We start from the raw sequence: 7,420 nt of genomic DNA on the forward strand, positions 1-7,420 counted from the left end.
AGTATTGACTGTGCCGATTTGGTGTAGTACTGGTTGCAAGTCTCTTCATACATGTGCACTGCAGTATGAACACAGTGGTAAGAGCCTCTGAGGTGCAGTTTGGGACGTGAAGGTATCCTCACAAATAGCAACAGCAAGGGTGTGATTTACCTGTCAACTTCTGGCCCGTTGACTCCTAGCTGACGTAGCACAGATTGTGTTACCTAAAGAGCTATTAGCATAACCACAATTGTTAAGGTTTTGGGAAGCTTTCCTAAAAAGTGATCCAGGGGGTGCCTGGGTGGCTCAGTCGGTTAAGACCGACTTTGGCTCAGGTCATGATCTCACGGTTTGTGGGTTTGAGCCCCGCATTGGGCTCTGTGCTGACAGCTAGCTCAGAGCCTGGAGGCTGTTTCAGATTCTGTGTCTCCCTCTCTCTCTGACCCTCCCCTGCTCACGCTGTCTTTCTCTCCCTCTCAAAAATAAATAAAACATTAAAAAGTTAAAGAAAAGTGATCTACATTTTCAGGAGGGCACCACTTTGCCCTTTTCTGGTGGGCGATGGTGAATAATTCTCAAGATACGATTCAGGACATTTGTGTTCTTATAAACAGCCTAGCCTGCGTTTTGCAGATGATGGTAAGATTTCATGATTAACATTGTCTAAGACGCCTTGATTATGTAGTCTGCTCGGCAAACTGGGCTGAATGATAACTTTCCGAAAATAAAAATCAAATGCACGAGTGTGGTCATTGGCCCAGAAGGAAAACAACATGCGTGGAAGCCAGTGGTGGCAACTGAAAGAGGGGAGCGTGATTGGTGCCAGCTCTCTCCTGTCGATGCCTTTACTTGAACAGAGACGACTAGGACCTTCCTCAGTAAAACCTAGCATTGCCTTGGTTGTCTGGGTTTCCTATTGGCTCAGTGTTTTTCTTTACAGAGTCTTTAGTTCCCTTGTCCAACACAAACTACTGCATGTAACTCTTTCCTCAGTAGGACCTTTCCTGCCCCTTTGGTCTTTGGGGACCTGGGTTCAGATCCTATCTCTTCCACTAATTGGCTATGTCTCTAGACAAGTTTTCTGGCCCTCTCTGAACTCTGGCTTCCTGCACAAAAAGTTGTGTGAGGCTTGTGGTCTCAGGTTTGTAAAGTGTCTGGCAGGCAGGAAGTGGGTTGTGGTAAAGATGCAGGTTACATGGAGTCAAGGGTTGTTAAAGCTAAAGGGATCTGAGAATCGACAGCGAAACACATTGTTGTATTCATTCCACTGGCTTTGGCCTAAGTAGAAATTGACCAGGGATCCCCTTTTCAAATGGCCTATTATGGGATTGCTCACCATAAGATTTTTATGTAGGCTAAAACTTCCTGTGTATATACGCAGTATTTTCTAGTAGGTGGGTACTGCGAGGCTGTCGTAGGTCAGGATGTTCTTTTCCCCAGCAGTCATGTAAGTCCACAGCCCCTGGGAGAGGTGGGAGCAGGGGAGGCCGAGACACCACACACACCACTGCAAGGGGCAAGGGCACTGAACTGGGAAACACAAGTCCTATGTTGGGGAGTGAGGACCTTCATTTCCATGATCGGCTTCCCTAAGGATGCTGCTATCTCCATCCTTGCTCTTGTTGGCTCCACACAAGTCAGCCAACCACACCGTGTCATTGGTATATACAATCTGTGCTCATGCTGGCTCAGCTACCACCACCCCATCTGGCTGTAGGTTTTATAGAAATCAGGCAAAACTTTGATGCCTATTCCCTTCTTATTAAAGACTCTAGAGAAAGTCAGGATAGAAGGAACTTTCTTAAACATCCTAAAAGCCATCTATGAGAAGCCCTCAGCTAACATCTTCGTCAACGGGGAAAAACTGAGAGCTTTCCCCCTGAGATCAGGAACATGACAGGGATGTCCACTATCACCACTGTTGATTAACATAGTGCTGGAAATCCTAGCATCAGAAATCAGACAACAAAAGGAAATAAAAGGCATCAGAATTGGCAAAGAAGAAGTCAAACTTTCACTTTTCGCAGAAGACATGATACTCTACATAGAAAACCCGATAGACTCCACCAGAAGCCTATACTAGAACTGATCCAAGAATTCAGCAAAGTTGCAGGGTACAAAATCAACATACGGAAATCGGTTGCATTTTTAAGTAAAAAAAAAAACTTAAAAAAAAAAGGGGCGCCTGGGTGGCTTAGTCGGTTAAGCGTCCGACTTTCGCTTGGGTCATGATCTTGCCGTTCGTGGGTTCGAGCCCCGCATCAGGCTCTGTGCTGACTGCCAGCTCAGAGTCTGGAGCCTGTTTCAGTCTGTGACTCCCTCTCTCTCTCTCTCTGACCCTCCCCTGCTCACGCTGTCTCTCTCTCTCTCTCTCTCTCCTAGAAATAAAAAAAAAAAAATCGGTTGCATTTTTATACACCAATAATGAAGCAATGAAGAGAAATCAAGAAACTGATCCCATTCACAATTGCACAAAAAAAAAAACATAAAATACCTAGGGATAAACCTAACCAAGGATACAAGAGATCTGTGTGATGAAAACTATAGAAAACTTATGAAGGAAATTGAAGACACAAAGAAATGGAAAAACATTCCATGCTCATGGATCAGAAGAATAAATATTGTTAAAATGTCATTACTACCCAAAGCAATCTACACATTCAATGCAATCCCAATCAAAATTGCACAAGCATACTTCTCAAAACTAGAACTATCCTAAAATTTGTATGGAACCACAAAAGACCCCAAATAGCCAAAGTAATACTGAAGAATAAAACCAAAATGGGAGGTATCACCATCCCAGACTTTAGCCTCTACTACAAAGCTGACATCATCAAGACAGTATGGTTTTGGCACAAAAACAGACACATAGACCAATGGAACAGAATAGAGAACTCAGAATTGGACCCAGAAGTGTACAGCCAATTAATCTTTGACAAAGCAGGAAAGAATATCCAGTGGAAAAAAGACAGCCTCTTTAACAGATGGTGTTGGGAGAACTGGACAGCAACATGCAGAAGAATGAAACTAGATCATTTTCTCACACCATGCACAAAAATAAACTCAAAATGGATAAAGGACCTAAACATGAGACCATCAAAACCTTAGAGGGGAAAGCAGGAAACAACCTCCTTGACCTCCACCGCAGCAACTTCTTACTTGACACATCCCCAAAGGCAAGGGAATCAAGAGCAAAAATAATCGATTGGGACCTCATCAAGATTAAAAGCTTCTGCACGGCAAAGGAAACAATCAAGAAAACTAATAGGCAACCAATGGAATGTGAAAAGATAGTTGCAAATGACATATCAGGTAAAGGGTTAATATCCAAAATCTATAAGGAACTCACCAAACTCCACACCCGAAAAACAACCCAGTGAAGAAATGGGCAGAAGATATGAACAGACACTTCTCCAAAGAGGACATCCAGATGGCCAACAGACACATGAAACGATGCTCAGCATCGCTCCTCATCAGGGAAATACAAATCAAAACCACACTGAGATACCACCTCACGCCAGTCAGAGTGGCTAAAATGAGCAAATCCGAGAACTCTAGATGCTGGTGAGGATGTGGAGAAACGGGCACCCTCCTACACTGTTGGTGGGAATGTAAACTGGTGCAGCCCCTCTGGAAAACAGTGTGGAGGTTCCTCAAAAAGTTAACCATAGAACTCCCCTATGACCCAGCAATAGCACTGCTGGGAATTTACCCAAGGGATACAGGAGTGCTGATGCATAGGAGCACATGTACCCCAATGTTCATAGCAGCACTCTCAACAACAGCCAAAACATGGAAAGATCCTAAGTGTCCATCAACTGACGAATGGATCAAGAAGATGTGGTTTATCTATACGATGGAATACTACATGGCAATGAGAAAGAATGAAATCTGGCCATGTGTAGCAACATGGATGGACCTTGAGGGTGTTATGCTGAGAGAAATAAGTCAGGCAGAGAAGGACAAATAACATATGTTTGCACATATAGGATGATTAGGAGGAACTTAATGGAAGACCATGAGGGAGAAGAAGGGGGGAAATAGTGGGGGAGAGGGAGGGAGGCAAACCATGAGAGACTATTGAATGAGAACAAACTGAGGACTGATGGGTGTGGGGGTGAGGGGGGAGTTGGGCATGGAGGAGGGCACTTTTAGGGATGAGCACTGGGTGTTAGACGGAAACCAACTTGACAATAAACTATTTGTAAAAAAAAAATACTATAAAAAAATAAAAACAAAAACATTTAAAGTAGACTAAAAAAAAAGAATTCATTCATCCTAAAGCAATAAATTCAAAGTCATTGTTATATAGCAGCCATGCTATCTTATATTATTGTTTGTCTTTGGGGATAAATCTTAGAAGATTCTGGAGCTTCAAATGTGAATTTAAAAGCACCAGGGTCATTATTACATTCTCCAGTGAATATTGAGCAGTCCCCCTCACACAGACACAGCTAATCTTTAAGGATTCTGTCAGTTCTCAAATGATCTCTTTATTTTTTCTTTTTATCTCAGTCTTGGTGCACTTTCATTTGATAATTATTGGGAGTGTAATATAATAAATGAGCTTCTGGCTAAAAAAAAAAAAAACTTTGATGCTGATAAGATGGCGGCCTTACTAGAATATAAACAGTGTTGTTTACATTCTCATATGTTTTTGTGACGTGGTGTTATGGCCAGAACTGGAACTTAGTGTTTCAGTTCATAACCTCTACTGGTGTAGACAAAATGGGTCCTGGCCCTAAATGTTATACCCTAGAGTATAGTGGTCCCAACTTGAGGGCTTACTGTGTGCCAGGCACTATTTCAAACACTACATATGTACAGGTTCACTTAATTTTTCTCAGTAACCACGAATCGTATTTATCGTCTATACCCAAATCCATCCGAGTGCTTACAAATTACAGTTCCCTGCCCATTTCTGCCCTTGGATTCAGTCAGGTCTATTCATACCGTAACTCCTTCTGCCCTTTCTTGGTGCTTGAATAAGTGAGAAAGTTTGTTCTTTGCAGCCAAATATCCTTAACCAAGACATCTGTTAGTGGCAAGGGTTAGCTGACAGTTGCTAACTAAACCACCCTAGCTGTGGGAAGCAGTCAAAAGAACAGGCACATACATTCCCATGCCTCTGAGACTGACTAGCTCGGAGGCTTTGAGCACGTTACGTATCCACCCTGAGCCTCTGTGTCATCACCAACTGTAACCATGGCACCTGTCTTAGTGAACATTTGACTTTCAGCCTCTTGGCCTCTGTTCTTTCCCTCTGGGAACAGGAGCATACTCACCTTTTGGGGCATTCCTTCCCCCCTTTAAGTGCAGTATCGGTGGGACTGTTAATGAAGGTGGCCTACCCTCCTCCAGCAAGAGTGTTGGGCATGTTCTTCCCTGCAGTTTAAGTCTTGAGTGGAGTTCCACAGGATTGAAAAAAAAAAGGTTTTGGTTGAAGGCATGAGGCTCTCAGGAAGCCCGCAAGTAACAGACAACCCGACTTAGAGTAGCTTAATCAGACAGAGTGATTTTCTTGCATAAACCCACCGCCTGTAACTGGCTGCTAGCATTGGTTCTGCTGCTCCACAGTGTCTGGGCTGGTATGTTGGTGACATTCTTGGTCTTTCCCTCCTGATCACAAAGTGACTGCAGAGGTTCCAGCATTGCATCAAGGTTCAAGGCAGGAGAAGGAGAGGAAGGGAAAGCTTCAGATGTTTTCATCACTCTAACCACGAAAGTACAATCTTTCCCAGAAATCTCGCAGCTCTCCTCTGGGCATATCTTCTGGCTGGAACTGTGTCTCATGGCCACCCCTACCTAAAAGAGGGACTGGCAAAGCTAGTATTTAATTTTTCCAGCCACTGTAAGGGGAAGGTGGCAAGGGTAAAAGCATGAGGGAAGAGTCATTGAGAATAGCCAGCCAGCCAACAGCTGGCTACCACCCCAGGGACCGACCTGAACGGACTATTGATTCCTTCCTGCTGGATCCTGAAGTTACCCTGGTTTTGATACTTCCTCCACCTGACTCTTAAGCTTTCAAATCTGTGAGCTGTCTCATAGCCCTCTGTGTAAATTCTCAGTATCAACTTCTGTTGCTGTGCACAGAAAATTCTGACAGACGTATGCCCTGTAAGCGTTGCTGTCCAGATAACATGAGAACGTGTAATAGTAAGCGGTCAGGAAGTGCTTGCCACAATTATTTTTGCCCAAAGGTTGTACAGCTGGCTGATGCTGGTCGACCTTCCAAGCCCCTGCTCACTCCATTCCACTAAACTGCCCCTCAGGCTCCCATTTATTAAGCTATTTGCTTACTCTGCAGATACAGAGGAACACACCTACTGAGAAAAATGAGAATAAGGACTGAACTGTACTTTTTAGAAACTTTTATAAATGGTGGGTGTTGTGAAGGGAAGTGGGAATGTCTGGCCCCCAGATCCAAACCAACACAATGGTTAATTCAGATGAGTAATAAAGAAAAGGCTGTTCCCAGAATAGCTGGGCACAAACAACTTCCAAGTAGAGCCCCCTTCCCTGCCAGGAAGAGGCCAGAAGGCCAGATGCCAGGCTCTGGACCTGCCCTGAGGCCTGAGGGGCCTGTGGGGAGGCCAGAGGGGTGGTGGAGCCCACCCCCCTTGTTAGGAATGCCAGCTCTGATGCTAACTAGCCACAAGGCCTCAGACGAGTTGCTTAACCTCACATGCCTCAGTTTTCTCATCTGGAAAATTGGCATAACAACACCCACCACCAGGGTTGTTAGGAAGATTACTGGAGTTCAGACTAAGTGTGTGGCACACAGTAGCCTCTCTTCATGTGTTTACTATCATTGTCCTCAGCGGGACAGCAAGGAAGCAGTTTCCCGGGTACAGGGCTTGCAAAATTATCTGGAGTGGGTTTGGTTTTCTAGAAGTGACATTCTCCCCCCACCCTTTCCCCATTCCATTTTCCTGGTCAATTCACCAGGGCTTCATGATGAACTAAGGAATCCACCTAAGACTGTATAGTCATCCCAGCTGCACTTCATTGAGCACCCACTGTGTGTCCCCAGTACTGCTTACACATATTTTCATCAAATACATCAACCCTGTGAAGTAGATATTATCTTCATTTTATAGGAGATTGAAGTTCAGAGAGCTGACGTGATTTTCCCCCAAAGTCACAGAGTCCCAGGTTCAAACACGCATTCAGGCTACTATAACAAAGTACCACAGACTGAGGGGCTTAGACAACACACATGTATTTCTACAGATCTGGAGGCTGGAAAGTACAAGAGCAAGTCTCTGGCATACTTGGCGTCTGGTGAAAACCCCTTCCTGGTGCACAGGTTTCCATCAGCTTGCGGGTTCCTCACATGGTGGAAGGGCAAAGGAGCTCTCTGAGCTCCCTTTTCTGAGGGCACTAATCCCATTCACGAGGACTCCACCTCATGCCCTAATCACCTCCCAAAGGCCCCCAC

This window comes from Hyaena hyaena, unplaced genomic scaffold, assembly GCF_003009895.1.
Source record: "Hyaena hyaena isolate Hyena2069 unplaced genomic scaffold, ASM300989v1 scaffold_74, whole genome shotgun sequence".
Classification (NCBI taxonomy): Eukaryota; Metazoa; Chordata; class Mammalia; order Carnivora; family Hyaenidae; genus Hyaena; species Hyaena hyaena.